The sequence below is a fragment of the Neofelis nebulosa genome, chromosome 8 (assembly GCF_028018385.1).
Source record: "Neofelis nebulosa isolate mNeoNeb1 chromosome 8, mNeoNeb1.pri, whole genome shotgun sequence".
Classification (NCBI taxonomy): domain Eukaryota; kingdom Metazoa; phylum Chordata; class Mammalia; order Carnivora; family Felidae; genus Neofelis; species Neofelis nebulosa.
Window position 1 is genome coordinate 43,019,900 of NC_080789.1, and position 15,537 is coordinate 43,035,436.

General features: G+C 38.3%; 2 protein-coding genes across 2 annotated transcripts in view; one reads left to right on the plus strand and one right to left on the minus strand.

The window, feature by feature from the left end:
* The window catches only part of KRR1 (KRR1 small subunit processome component homolog), a 115,182-nt gene that overhangs the window by 72,553 nt on the left and 27,092 nt on the right, over window positions 1-15,537 (plus strand). The gene's annotated exons all lie outside the window — the stretch shown is intronic.
* GLIPR1 (GLI pathogenesis related 1) overlaps window positions 13,606-15,537 on the minus strand; it is an 80,336-nt gene continuing 78,404 nt past the window's right edge. The window contains exon 9 of the transcript XR_009265523.1: window positions 13,606-14,127. The gene's annotated coding sequence lies outside the window, so the exon portion shown is untranslated. The remainder of the gene's footprint in view (window positions 14,128-15,537) is intronic.

A 15,537-nucleotide genomic window follows, 5' to 3' on the forward strand; every position in this document is an offset into this window, starting at 1 on the left:
ATTTTAAATAATTCATTAGATCAATATCCTTAGGAGTCTGTACATTAAATTATACAATTGAGGAAATCAGAATTTTTTTTAAACACCCATTACGTCTATCTTAATGAGATGGGCACTTTATTAGTGAAAGTGGGAGATCTTGTCTATCTCTTATTTACAAATAATATTCAACTCAAACCACTTATTCTCCTGCAAAATAATGACATGTTGCAAGCACTCCTTATTGATGTGCTTAATTTGCCTCCAGTGACCTAAGACTTATGTTTCAAATATCTTCCTAAGATGAATAGCTGTTATAACACATGATCATAACAGTAAACTTTCTAACATTTATTTATGAAGAAACTTTATTTGAGCCTTTTTTTAGTGAAGAAATCAGGATTTAGAAATGGTCCTATGGGTCTAAACAGTCATTAGTAAGCCCGTGTTTGAGGATGTGCTTGCTTATTTAAGTTATCTTAGCACTATGGGAGAAATACAACAAGTTTCACGAGAAGGAAAGTTTTATATAGTCTAAGTTTCTGTGTATTCAAGAAGTAATCAAACTAGGTCTATCAATAATGCAGTCCAAACTAGTATACATATGTGGCTCAGTCAGTTAAGCATCCAACTTCGGCTCAGGTCATGATCTCATGGTTCATGAGTTCAAGCCCTGCATCGTGCTCTCTGCTGTCATAATAGAGCCTGCTTCAGATACTCTGTCTCCCTCTCTCTGCCCCTCCCCTGCACTCTTTCTTTCTCTCAAAAATAAACATTTTTTAAAATTTAATTAAAATAGATGGAAATACTAGACAAAATATGACACAACATAAAGACAAGTCTGTACACACACACACACACACACACACAAATAAATGGCTATTATTTTTTTTTTTAATTTTTTTTTCAACGTTTTTTTATTTATTTTTGGGACAGAGAGAGACAGAGCATGAACGGGGGAGGGGCAGAGAGAGAGGGAGACACAGAATCGGAAACAGGCTCCAGGCTCCGAGCCATCAGCCCAGAGCCTGACGCGGGGCTCGAACTCACAGACCGCGAGATCGTGACCTGGCTGAAGTCGGACACTTAACCGACTGCGCCACCCAGGCGCCCCAATGGCTATTATTTTTTAATTGAAAGGGAAATCCTAAATCAGCAGAAAGGAAGAGAAAATTTACAGCCAGTGTGACATTTTTCTAATCTAATATGGGTATAGGAATTACTGATGCCCAAGTGAGGAGAGCAAATTTGGTCTTTGTGAATTGAGATATTGTTACTGAGATGCCTTTACATATATATGGCACGTTGGAAAGGCTGTCAGATGAGTGACAATAAAGTTTGTCTTGTCCTAAAGTTGAGTGGGAAAAAAAGCTTTATTAGGAAATCTGTCTTATTTTTCCTTCCCCTATGTTCATCTGTTAAGTTTCTCAAATTCCATATATGAGTGAAATCATATGATATTTATCTTTCTCTGACTGACTTATTTCACTTAGCACAATACCCTCTAGTTCCATCCACGTTATGGCAAATGGCAAGATTTCATTTTTTCCCATTGCCGAGTAGTATTCCATTGTGTGTATATATATATATATATATATATATATATATATATGTGTGTATACATATATATACGCATATATATATATGTGTGTGTGTGTGTATATATATATATACGCATATATATGTATATATATATATACATATATATATATATGTATATATATATATATATATATATATATATATATATATACTGCGTCTCCTTTATCCATTCATCAGTCAATGGACATTTGGGCTCTTTCCATTATTTGGCTATTGTTGATACTTCTGCTATAAACATTGGGGTGCGTGTGCCCCTTTGAATCAGCATTTTTGGGGGACAAACCGTAAGAGAGTCTTAAATACAGAGAACAAACTGAGTGTTGCTGGAAGGGGTGGGGGGTGGGGATGGGTTAAATGGGTGATGGGCATTAAAGGAGGGCACTTTTCAGGATGAGCAGTTGGTGTCATGTGTAAGAGATGAATCACCAGGTTCTACCCCTAAAGCCAAAACTACACTGTATGTTAACTAACTTGAATTTAAATTAAAAAAAATAAAAAACGTGATGCTCAGTTAAATTGGAATTTCAGATAAACAATGAATCACTATTTATTATAAGTCAGTCCCTAGTAAAACTCCCAGTACTGCACAGGACACACTTGTACTGAAAAATGATTCGTTGTTTGTCTGAAATTCAAAAGTAATGGGGCAGTGTGTTTTTATTTGTAAAATTTAGCAACCCTATCCCAAGGACATATTTGCTTGAAATGATTTAAAAGGGAATTGAGATTTCAAATAGATTCAGTATTTAAATGTGAAATAAATAAAGAAAAATTTGAGAGGAAAAAAAGAAAATCTAAAAGGCTGGGGAATATTCAGATGCGGAATCCAGTTGTATATTTCTAGCTGTGTGCAAGATTCTTTAGGTTGAAAAATAATGGTGAGGGAATTCTGGACCAATGAACACCTCAAGGCAACTAGTAGGAGCTTTATACCAATAGTTCAAAACATAGAATGTTCAGGACTCTTACAGCAGAAAAAAAAGTCCTCAGTCAAAAATGAGTTCATTGGGTGCCTGGGTGGCTCAGTCAGTTAAGCATCCAACTTGGCTCAGGTCATGATTTCATAGTTTGTGGGTTCAAGCCCTGCGTCAGGCTCTGTGTTGACAGCTCAGAGCCTGGAGCCCACTTCAGATCTCTGTCTCCCTCTCTCTTTCTGCCCCTCTCCTGCTTGTGTGCTTTCTCTCTCTCTCTCTCTCTCTCTCTCTCTCTCTCTCTCTCTCTCTCCCTGTCAAAACTAAATAAATAAGCAACAACAACAAAAAAAAGAAAATGAGTTCACAATAGGAAAAATTACTACACAGATAATATTTGTTATGAGGGAAAGTTAGTAGACAAAACTATTTGGAGAATTAACACTCTATAAGAACTTGAGCTAAAAGAACAATCTGAAAAAGACTATAAAATAAATGTTTAATGCGTTCAAAAGATAAAAAGACTAGAAACCAAGAAAAAAAGGATACCTGAAAGAGAGAAGACAAATTAAAAAACAAACTGTGTAGAAATTATATAGCTAAAGGGGAAACAGTGAATTGAAAGGCAGTTCCAAGGAAATCACTTAGAATGAAGCATGGAGACATATAGAGATACCAAATATCAAAGAGTGGTTAAGAGAAATGAAGGCCATAGTGAGATTAATAAAGCTTTAATGGGAATTGCAAAAAAGAAAGAGTGGGGAATAGATAATATTTAAGAATAAAACAGATGAAGATGTTCAGTATTAATGAAAACATGAGTTTACAGACTGAAAACACACAGGTCTTATGTATAATAAGAAAAAACTCATTGATAGATCCATTGCTAATTATAGAAAACTACAAAATTTCAAAGACAAAGAAAAATATTTAAAACCAACAAGAAGAAAAAGCATAGATTACCTACAGAGAAACAATTACTAAATTTATAGTCATATTTCTATTAGGAACAATAAAGGCAGAAAGAAAACTGAATAATATCCATAGAATACTGATAGAATGTGAACTCAGAATTCTATATCCAAGGGAATTTCTTCAAGAGTGAAAATAAAGACATCACATAAAGAAGGCTAGGGGATTGAGCACTCACACCCCCACACTGAAAGAATTACTCAGTATATAAAGATATATATAAAGATATATTTCAATGAGAAAGTAAGTAAATCCATAGAGTGAGAGGGGCAGTAGTGAGCAAAGAAATGTATAAACATGTAATTCAATCTAAATAGGTATTGACTATTTTATTTTATTTTATTTTATTTTATTTTATTTTATTTTCTTGCTTATTCATCTTTGAGAGAGAGAGAGAGACAGAGTGTGAGAGGGTAAGGGGCAGAGAAAGAGGGAGATACAGAATTTAAAGCAGGCTCCAGGCTCTGAGCTGTCAGCATAGATCCAGATGCTGAGCTCAAACCCACAAACTGTGAGATCATGACCTGAGCCGAAGTTGGACACTCAACCGACTGAGCCACCCAGGTGCCCCAGTATTGACTTTAAAATAAACATATATGTATGCATGTGTGTGTTATATTTGATTAATTTGAGGATATTTAAAAACAATATGTGATACTTCTATGCAACATTATACTGAATGTCCAAACCATCAGGGTAAGAAAAAAAATTAAATGTTAAGGATTAAAAAGAAAGAAACAAAACCACCATTATACAGAGACTACATTCTTGATTATGTTAAAATCCCATGAGAATCCACAACTAAAATTATAAATTAATAAGAGTATCCACATATGCTGTTTCAAAGGGGCACATGCACCCCAATGTTTAGCAGTGCTATCAACAATAGCCCAAGTATTGGAAAAACCCCAAATATCCATCGATGGATGAGTGAATAAAGAATACATGGTGTATATGTGCAATGGAGTATTACTCAGCAATCAAAAAGAATGAAATCTTGCCATTTGCAACAACCTGGATGGAATTAGAGAGTATTATGCTAAACGAAATTAGTCGGAGAAAGACAAATATCATATCACTTTACTCATAGGTGGAATTTAAGACACAAACATATGAACATAAGGGAAGGAAGCAAAAATAATATAAAAACAGGGAGGGGGACAAAAATAAGAGACTCTTAAATATAGAAAACAAACTGAAGGTTGCTGGAGGGATTGTGGGTGGGGGGATGGGCTAAATGGGCAAGGGACATTAAGGAGGCAAGAGACACTTGTTGGGATGAGCCCTAGATGTTATATGTAAAGGGATGTATCACTGGATTCTATTCCTGAAATCATTATTGCACTATATGCTAACTAACTTGGATATAAATTAAAATAATAATAATAATAATAATAAATAAATAAATAAATAAATAAATAAATAAATTAGTTAATAAGAGTATCCTGAATGCTTGCTACATAAAATATTAGTATATAATGATCAATTACATTTTAAATTACCTACAATTCAGAAAATTTAACTTTAAAAGATATCATTTTAGGGGCGCCTGAGTGGTACAGTCGGTTAAGTGTCCAACTATTGATCTCGGCTCAGGTCATGATCTCACAGTTTGTGAGTTAGAGCCCCCCATCGGGCTCTGCACTGATGGTGCAGAGCCTGTGGGATTCTCTCTCTCCTTCTTTCAGTCCCTCCCCAGCTTGTGTGCGTGCGTGCACTCTCTCTCTCTCACTCTGTCTCTAAATCAATAAACTAAAAAAAATTAAAATAATAAAAAAATAAAAGATATCATTTTAAAAAGAACACAATTTCTAGATACGTAGGAAAACCTACAAAAATGTTCATAAGTGTATGAAATGTTATGGAAAGACATTACAGAAGACATACATAAGTGCGGAGATTATATCATGCTTATGGATAGAGAAAGTCAATATCATATAGGTGTCAGCTTTTGCCAAATTAATTTTAAATCATGCGACACCTGGGTGGCTCAGTCGGTTAAGCATCCAACTTCGGCTCAGGTCATGATCTCATGGTTTGTGAGTTGGAGCCCCACATCAGGCTCTGTGCTGACAGCTCAGATCCTGGAGGCTGCTTTGTATTCTGTGTCTCCCTCTCTGTCTGCTCATCCCCTGCTCTGTCTTAAAAATAAACAAACATTTAAAAAAATTTTTTTTAATTAATTTTAAATCAAATCCCAATCCCAGTAGCTGTGTGTTTGTTTGTGTATGTGCATGTGTGTGTGTGTGTGTGTATAACTAGATAAATTATTTTAAACATTTAATTAACAAAGGGACAAGAATGACTCAAGCAATTTTTTAAAAGGACAAGATACAGAACATCTTCCTAGTAGATATCAATACTCACTATTTTAAAAAAAGCATGGTGTTCGTACAGGGATAGATATAAATAAACCAATGGAACAGACTAGAAAGCCCATATTGGAAACTTTAAAGTAAATTTCTGTTTAGATTTTATTTAATTGTGAAATATTTTAAACATACAAAAAGGTATAGAAAAAACATAATAGTCACCTAGTACCCACTAACTAAAATATTATAGAGAATGCAATTGCAGAGCCACCAGAAATGACATTTTAATCATTTGTCCTGGGACAACTGGTTTTCCACTTGTAAATAATATAATTGATTCCCACATTAGACCACACACAAAAATCAATTAAGGTGAATTAAAACAAAAATGTAAAACTAAAACCCTGAACACCTTAGGGGAAAAGATGAGACTATTTTATAATCATATTTTATGAAGAAGAGAAAAAATTTTAAACAAGACACAAAAATTAAAAATCATAGAGTTTTACAAATCAGATTGTATTAAAATTTAAAATGTCTATTCATTAAAGGACACCAATAAAATGAAAAGAGAAGCTACATACGGTGAGAAGCTGTTTGCAACACAATACCATTTTATGACTATTCTATTGATGAAATTTAAAGGCTGGATATTAAACTTGGTGAGAATGTGAAGAAAAGGGAATAATTATGCATAGCAATTTGGTAATACAGTAAAACCTTGGTCTGTGAGCATAATTTGTTTTGGAAACATGCTTATAATCCAAAGCACTTGTATATCAAAGTGAACTTCCCAATAAGAAATAATGGACTCAGATGATTTGTTCCATAACCCAAAAATATTCATGTAAAAATGATTAAAATGCTGTAATAAGATACAAAACAATAAAGAAAATGCAAAATATAAAGAAAAATAAACAAATTAGCCTGCACTTACCTTTGAAAACCTTTGTGGCTGGTGTGAGGGAGAGAAGAGAGAGGAGGGTTATTGGGTAGGACAATTTACACTACCACTAATGGAATCACTGCTATCTATTAGCTCCATGGACTCTTTTTCTTTTAGTGCGACTTTAACAAGGAACCTATCCAATGGCACTTGCTTTTGCCTCTTTTTGAGGATTTTACACAAACGTGACATTGCATTGTCGTTAAACGGATTCATCACTCGTACTGCTACAGCCTTATTCGGATGGTGCTTTTCTACAAAATTTTGCACTGTTTCCCTTATTTTACACATCTCCCTAATCTCATTTGAAGTGAGGGATTCCTCTGCCTTTTTTTTCCTCCTCCTCTGCAGACGAGATCTCCTCCACAACCTCTTGCTGTTGCTCACGATACAGATCCATCAGTTTGTCAGTGGTCAGCTCCTGGCCATGTTTCTCCACCAGCTCTTGAATGTCCTCCTCATTCACCTCCAGTCCCATGGTCTTCCCCAAGTACACAATTTCATGGACAACTGGTGGCTTACATTCATGAGCAAGCCCCTCTAAGTCATGTCCAAGAATGTAATCAGACCACAGTTTTCTCCAAGCAGAATTGAGGGTTCTCTTGGTGACCCCATTCCAGGCTTTATTGCAGACCTTGAGACAGTTCTCGTTGTGGAAATGATTTTTCCAAAACTCTCAGAGGGTAAGGTTTGTTCCTTTCGTCACCTCAAAGCATCGCTGAAGTAGTGATTTGGTGTAAAGCTTTTTAAAGTTGAAAATGACCTGCTGATCCATGGGCTGGAGGATTGGGGTGGTGTTGGGAGGAAGGAACTTGACCTTAATGAACTCGAATTCCTCCAGTAAGTCATCCCCAAGGCCTGGAGCATGAGCAGGAGCATTATCCATGACCAGCAAGGCTTTGAGTGGCAGATTCTTTTCTAAGAGGTATTTCTTCACTGCAGGACCAAAGACCTCTTTGATCCACTCAACAAACAAGATATGAGTGACCCAAGCTTTGCTGTTGGACCTCCACATAATGTTTAACTGGGTCTTCTGTACCTTGCATTTCTTGAAGGCTCGTGATTCTTGGAATGATACATGAGCAGCGGCTTGACTTTGAAGTCCCAGCTTGCATTAGCACAAACCAAGAGACTGAAATGGTCTTTCACTGGCTTGTGACCGGGCATTGCATTCTCTTCTTCTGTAATGTAGGTCCTCTTTGGCATCTTTTTCCAAAAAAACCCCATCCCATCACAGTTAAAAACTTCCTCCATGAGGTAACACTCAGAAACCATAAGCTTCTGGAACTCAGTAACAAACGCCTCAGCTGCCTTAGCATCTGAACTTGCAGCCTCTCCATGCCTCACAACACTATGGATGCCGCTTCACCTCTTAAAGTTATCAAACTATTCCCTGCTTGCCTTGAAGCCTTCTTTGTTTTCTGTTGATGTGCCTGGCCGTTCACTTATGAGGTCGGTGCACAAGGCCTTTGCCTTCTTGCAGATAAAGTTCTCAGTCACAGTATCACCTGCTAGTTGTTGCTCATTTATCCAAAGCAGGAGCACCTTTTCTCCATCTTCCAGAACACGTGGCCGTTGCTTTGATATTCTCGTGACTCCTTTTGCTGCATCTAGCCCCCTTATTCTTCTTTCTTCTTTAAAATTGTGCAGATGGCCAACATAGACTACTTATAAAATCTTTCAGTTTCGGCCACTCTCATACCTTGTTCATACTTCTCAATGATTTCCTTCTTAACCTCTACTGTAATCAGTTCCTTCTTCTTACTGCCTTTCCTTTCAGACTTCTTCTGCATGGGGGCCATTGTATATGCTTGCTTAGATGTTGACTACAGTACAGCATTAATAAACTTGTCATATACTGTATTTAATGTAACTGGCAATAGGAAGTGGAGGAAAGAGTCTATATCTGCAGGCAGCCCGACCTAGAATGAAGCAAAGCATTCCTAAGCTTACTTTTGTATGGAAGAGCAAAGGAGTGTCCATAGGTGCTTTGAAGTGACAAAAAATAAAATAGTGCCAGTTGTGGGCACCTTCCGATGTTCTGAAAAACCACCAATTTCTGCCAGATACTGTGGCGAAAAAAATATCCTTCTAAAATATTCTTATTCCCTAATCTGGACATATTACATACATTACCCAAGTGTTAAAGCTATGCTTGGTACAAAACTTTGATCACTGAAAGGATGAAACCATGTTTTCAGTCCTGATGCACATCTACATCCCTGTGTGATGCTTTCTCTGAAGATGATGGGGGTTCAGAAAATGGACAGGATAGAAGTTAAAATAGGTGGCAGATAAATCTAGTCTCTTAATAAATTGAATCACTGAAAATGTCAAAGGGCACAGACATAAATTATTGTTATTAGCCAAATCAGCATAAAGCACAGAGTTGTGGATGCCAGAACTGAATTTATGTTTGGAGAGAGTTCAGTTTACTTTTTTTTTTTTTTTTTTTTTTAAATGAGGATGCAGGGGAAGGAATGGAAAGCAGGGGCATGGTTTCACATGGTTAATTAAAACCTCATACTTAGAAGATAAAATACTATGAAAAAAACAAAATGATTTTTTTAAGTAGGCTTCATGCTAAACATAGCACTTGAATTCACGACCCTGAGATTTAGAGTTGTGTGCCCTACCAACTGGGCCAGCCAGGTGCCCCCAAAACAAAATGATTTTATACGACCCAAACACATATAAGCATATTCTGATCAACTTCAGGATCCTGCTAATTACAGGATTAATTATATATGGTCAGCATTATTATTAGAAGTTGATCAGTAGGATGACATTCATCTATGAGAAACAAAAACCCAGTAAACATTTAAAATACCAACTTTCGTGTAGATTGTACACAGTTGAGACAGCATCTCTAAAATGTCAGCAGATAATTAAATTTGTTCTCTTTTGCTCCATCAACCTTAGTGATAACTTTCATCCTTATGGTTTCATGATGGCTCCTATACTTCCAGTCATCACAGGCATGTTCCAAGCAGGAAGAATGGAAGAAAGCAAAGCAGCAAAAAGCCCTCTTAGTCTCAAAGGCCTTCCACCTACATGTCATAGGCCACAACTGAGCTATATAGCTACGCTGAGCTGAGAGAAAGGCTGGGAGTTGAACATATTCATTGTCTAGCCTCAATACTAGAAGAGGAAAGGGTTGGGAAAGGTATTGAAAGACCCATACTGCAGCATCAACTATGGAAGGTTTTTGCATATTTATCTTGAAAACTATGGAAAACATGTGAATGTTTCTACATCTCTGTAACTCATCCCTCATTTTGGTTATGAAGTTTCTAAGAAGAATAATTTGGGGGTTTTGCTAATCCACTTGGTTACCTCAGAGAGGAAATGATAGGATGTAACCTTTTGAGGTGGCACTTTGGGGGCATGTGACAGCTCACTATGAACCAGAAGACAGTAGTATTCACCACCCAGCTTGGTGCACACACAAAAAAGGGGGCCTTTGGGAAACATGAAGTAAGACCATGTGGTGTATACCACCCAGACCTTACTCACAGGGTATTTCCAGTGGAAGTGAGTGAGCATCTCAGGATTCTGAATTGGAGCTTCACAGCTGCCACTTTAGGAAGGTTCACATTGTTTGCACTTAGTCCCCAAGAAGTCCTCAAATTATTTTTTCAGAGAAAGCCCTTGATATTGCCATTTGGGATTGGGGAGATTTGAATAAAATGTTAGCACCTTACCAATGTCAGGTGTGGTGTCTCGCCAATGAGATGGGGGCCCCCAAGTGTAAGGCAATGATCTGGTGGAAGCCAGGGGCATGGGCAGTGGAAGGATTCACCTGAGGCAGAACAGAGGAGGTAGAAATCAGTTGAATACACCGCAAGGGAGCAGTGGACAGGACAGCAGAGGAGAGACTGCATTGAGGCAGAGGGTGGGGGCTGCATTTAAAGTGAGAAGGTGAGGAGGTATGGGAACAGAATGTATGGAGTTTTCCCTTTTTTGGTGACTGTGTCTAGTTGTAAGTAGTCCATTGGTAAGTTAGGGCCTATGGGTGTTTTGAGGTGGGTCACCTGATGGGCCTGTCTGTGTTCAGCCAGGTGGTCGCTGCGGGCCCTTTGGCCTTGATCAAGATTCTATTGCTCAAGCCTGTTGCCTAAAAGTGGCCTCTACAGAAGGGACCTTTAGAATTCATTGAGCCCAAGCCCTCTTACTTCATCTGAGGAAACTCAAGACCAGGAAATCAAGTCCTTTGGACTGGGACATCCAGATGAGGACCACTTTGGTACCCTTTTCTGTTTTAGCATTTGGAAGAATTAGGAACACTCCTACAGTGTATTCCCCGTAGCACAGTGTGCTTCCTGTACTTGACTATAAACATTTGTTTAGTGTCCTTCACCTCTGCACTGTAAACTCTCATGCAGGTAGGGACTATGTCTGTCTTAAATGCACTATTTCTAGGGCCTGGTGCAATTTTGCAGATAGAGTAGGCACTCCATATATTTTTTATGGAATTGCTATTAAAGAAGAAAGAAGAGGAGGAGGGAAAGGGGGAGGAGGAACAGGAGGAGGAAGAGAAGGGATGAAAATGACAAGATGCAAATGGAGTCATTGTACCCCCACCACCCCAGCAAATCAAGACTTAATTATAGTTTCAACCTATCCCAGGAATGTGCCCATTAAACAGTCAATCTGGAATTTTCTGATTGGTACTAGTGAGGTAATCTGCATGAGAAAAACCCTACAATTCCCCTCCCAACAAAAGAAGACTGTCCTGGCCTGAAACAACCCTTTCTTTTCTTTTGCTAATACTTTTTTTTTTTTAATTGTTTGTTAACGTTTATTCATTTTTGAGAGACAGAGCATGAGTGGAGGAGAGGCAGAGAGAGGAAGACACAGAATCTGAAGTACGCTCCAGGCTGTCAGCACCGAGCCCCATGCGAGCCTCGAACTCATGAATCGTGAGATCATGACCTGAACCAAAATTAACCTACTGAGCCACCAAGGTGCCCCTCTTTTGCTAATACTTCTTTGCCATACCCTCCTTCCTATGAAAACCTTCCATTTTGTACAACTCCTTGGAGTATCTCTGTCTTTGCTAAACTTGAGGTTCCCCAATCCATGAATCACTAAATAAAACAAATTAGATCTTCAAATTTACTCGGTTGAGGGGGCACCTGGGTACAGTGCCTCAGTTTAAGTTAAGCAACGGACTCTCAAGTCATAATCTCACTGTTTGTGAGTTCGAGTCTGTCCCTCTCCCCCCGACCAGAATTCTATCTCTTCCTCTCTACCCTTCAGGGTTCTAAATACATACATACATACATACATACATACATACATACATACATACATAACAAATTTACTCAGTTGAATTTTATTTTTTAACGGAATGCATAAATTAAGGACTAGATGGCCGAAAAAATGATAAGCAACACTTGATAGAGATTATGATCTTTTTTTCCCTAATCACCAGCATTTTTAAGGCTATTGTTATATTCTGGTCATCTGCAGAAATTGGGTAAAGAGCCAGTACTGTATTAGACTATGGAAGATTTTCCTACCTATGCCATTCCTGACCCCCTCAATAACCCACTTTCCCAGGACCAAGGAGCATTTAAGTCCTTCCTGTTTGTGAATCTGGGAATGAATGGAAATAGACGTATTTTCACTAAAATGTTCCACTATCTGAGAAGATATTGGTTACCTGACAATAGTATAGGCCCAGAAATTTTTTTTTTTAATTTTTAGAAAATGTTTATTTATTTTTGAGAGAGAGACAGAGCGTGAGCGGGATAGGAGCAGAGACAGAGGGAGACACAGAATCTGAAGCAGGCTCCAGGCTCCGAGCTGTTGGCACAGAGCCTGATGCAAGAGTGAACTCACAAGCTGTGAGACCCTGACCTGAGCTGAACTCGAATGCCCAACTGACCACCCAGGCATCCCTAGACCCAGAAATTCTAAGTGGACATTTTAATGCAGAGCTAAGGAGACTATACTAGTATCAGTCATGATGCTAAATCCTGAGGATTCTTCACTGAGCCTTCTGGGGCGGTACAGAGTGTGTAACCAGTTCACATGGTCTCCTACCTTATAACCGACATCGAGCTGGAGCCCAGTGATAAAAATACCGTTTTAATTTTTGCCACATCCTTGGGGTCTGCTGTTTACTTTGTTTTCAATGGATTACTTTTGGGAGATGCTCTCAGCATTTTTAAGGTTACAGAGATAGTTGTTCTGTTCAATTTTATTCCAAACTGAAATGCTGTTCAGTCTGCTGGGGGCTAGAGAACATCTCAGACTGAAGATGGCCCGGTCATCCAGGCATGTGAGTAGGTGGGAATCTGTCATTTGTTACCCAAGGTAGGAGTGCACTCCAGAAAGAGGAATCACTTGTTGCTACTTCTAAATCTGTTTATAAATCCTTATATTCACTGCAGGATGAGGCACCATGGAATTAGAAATGATACAGATTTAAAAAGATCAGAAAGGCTATTTCAGCAACTCCTGAGCACAAATAAAGCTCTCCCTAGCGGTTAGAGAAGAAAACGATTGAATCCTCTTAAATGCTATGTTTTCTAACCACTTGAGATTATCCTGTACATCAAATATTATCATTTTATTTTCTCTAAAATTACAGTTTAAGACAAACGGCTCTTAACGTTAAACTGATTGTTCTAACTACAATTTTCTCTCATTATCATTTGTTTAATAATACTAGTGAATTAGTCATTATATATTCTTATCTTGACAAATAAAGCCCATGCTCTAAAAATCGTAATTATCTTATTTGAGTTTTTCAAAGTCTGTGTCAGTAATTCCTCAACCACTTATTCTACAAATACATGGTAAACATAAAAAAGAACAAAAATTATTCATTTGTGTCATATTTTTTCTCTCCACTATTACCTTTCGTTCAAGACACTTTTTTTTTTTTTTTTGAAGTTTCTACCCGGGTCCCTTTTATACAAGGACGTATCTTGTTAATATCATGGGAACTTCTAATGAGTTTTCTATAACATGTAACTGGGGCGCAAGGATGCAAGAGCACCTGGCCCTGGGGGGAGGGGGTCCCAAACAGACCAGCTTTTGCCATTTGCCACCGACAGAATCTAAAGGCAGAGGGACAAGCGGTAGTGAAACAAGAAAGGAATTTACTTCTGTGAGTCCATCACCGAGAAGACGGCCGACTAACAACTCAAAGACTGTCTCCAAAGTGCTGAAAATACTTACAGGTTACATAAGGAAAACATGGGACAAAGGTCAGTGGATACGTGCAGGTGGGCAGTGAGGGTCAGGCTGATCCTTGTCTTGGAGTCAATCACACAGGGTCTTGCTGGCATCAGGGCACTCCCTATTGCTTGGGGGGATAGTTTCCACTCCCATCACAGGATGCTTTGTCCCCTGGGATTTTTGCCTTGGTTAAAAGATAAGCTGGAAAGAGCTTAATCAGGTAGAAAGTATAAACCGAGGTCAAAATGGAGGTAAGTAAAGTCCTCTTTCAAACAGACATTTTGAAATTAGCTCTTCTGGAATTAGTTGGACCTACAGTTTGTAGAATGAGTCAAGTTTGTTGCACCTTTTCTGTCCCTCTGACTCTTCAACGCTAGCAAATTTTGACACTGCATCATCCATTTAAAATTAGTAAGTTTCCGGGGCATCTAAAGGGCTCAGTCAGTTAAGCGTCCAACTTCAGCTCCGGGCATGATCTTGGGGCTCCTGAATTCGAGCCCCGAATGGGGCTCTCTACTGTCAGCACAGAGCTGGCTTTGGATCCTCTGTCTCCATCTCTCTCTCTGCCCCTCCCCCACTAGCGCGCAAGCGCGCTCTCTCTCTCTCAAAAATAAACATTGGGGCACCTGGGTGGCTCAGTTGGTTAAGAGTCTGACTTCCGCTCAGGTCATGATCTCACAGTTTGTGAGTTTGAGCCCTACCTAGGGCTCTGTGCTGACAGCTCAGAGCCTGGAGCCTGCTTTGGATTCTGTGTCTCCCTCTCTCTCTGCCCCTCCCCTGATCATGCTCTGTCTCTGTCTCAAAAATAAATAAACATTAAAAAAATTTAAAAACATAAACATTAAAAACATTTAAATTAAGTTAATAAGTTTCCAAAATAGTGACTCTTGAAAAATCATAATAGATGCTCAGCTGTTGCCAGTGTTAATAGTGGCCAAATAAGAAATTTATCTCAGATGAAAGCAGAGTTTGAAAAGCCACTATTTAAATAAAAATACATGCAATTCTAGCAATAGTGATTGTTCTAGTTTGTTCAGGCTTCTATAACAATATACCATAGACTGGATGATTTATAACAACAAATATTTATTTCTCACAGTTCTCCACCCTGGGAAGTTCAAGATCAAGGCACCTGCAGATTCAGTGTCTGGTGAGGGCAGCTTTTCTGATTCATAGACAGCTAGCTATCTTTTTGTGTGTCCTCACAAGGTGGAAGGGGGAAGGGAGCTTTCTCTGGCCTTTTTTGGAAGGTCACTAATCCCATTCTCCTGGGTAGACCTAATCATCTCCCAAAAGCCTCACCTTCTAATATCATCACCTTGTGGGTTAGGATTCAACATACGAATTTTGGTGATGGAAGGAGATACAAATATTCAGATTATAGTGATCTTCACTTTTCCCAAATTTTAACTAAAGGCAAATAACCTCTTTGGGAAGGAGCTACACTCAATTAGCTCATGCAGGCTCTGTGTTAATTGCAGTATGTATTTGTGTATATGTGTGTATATGTATATGTACGTATATATGTGTATATATGTAGGTGTATAGTTTAATTTTTTTTTAAACATTTATTTATTTTTGAGACAGAGAGAGACAGAGCATGAACAGGGGAAGGTCAGAG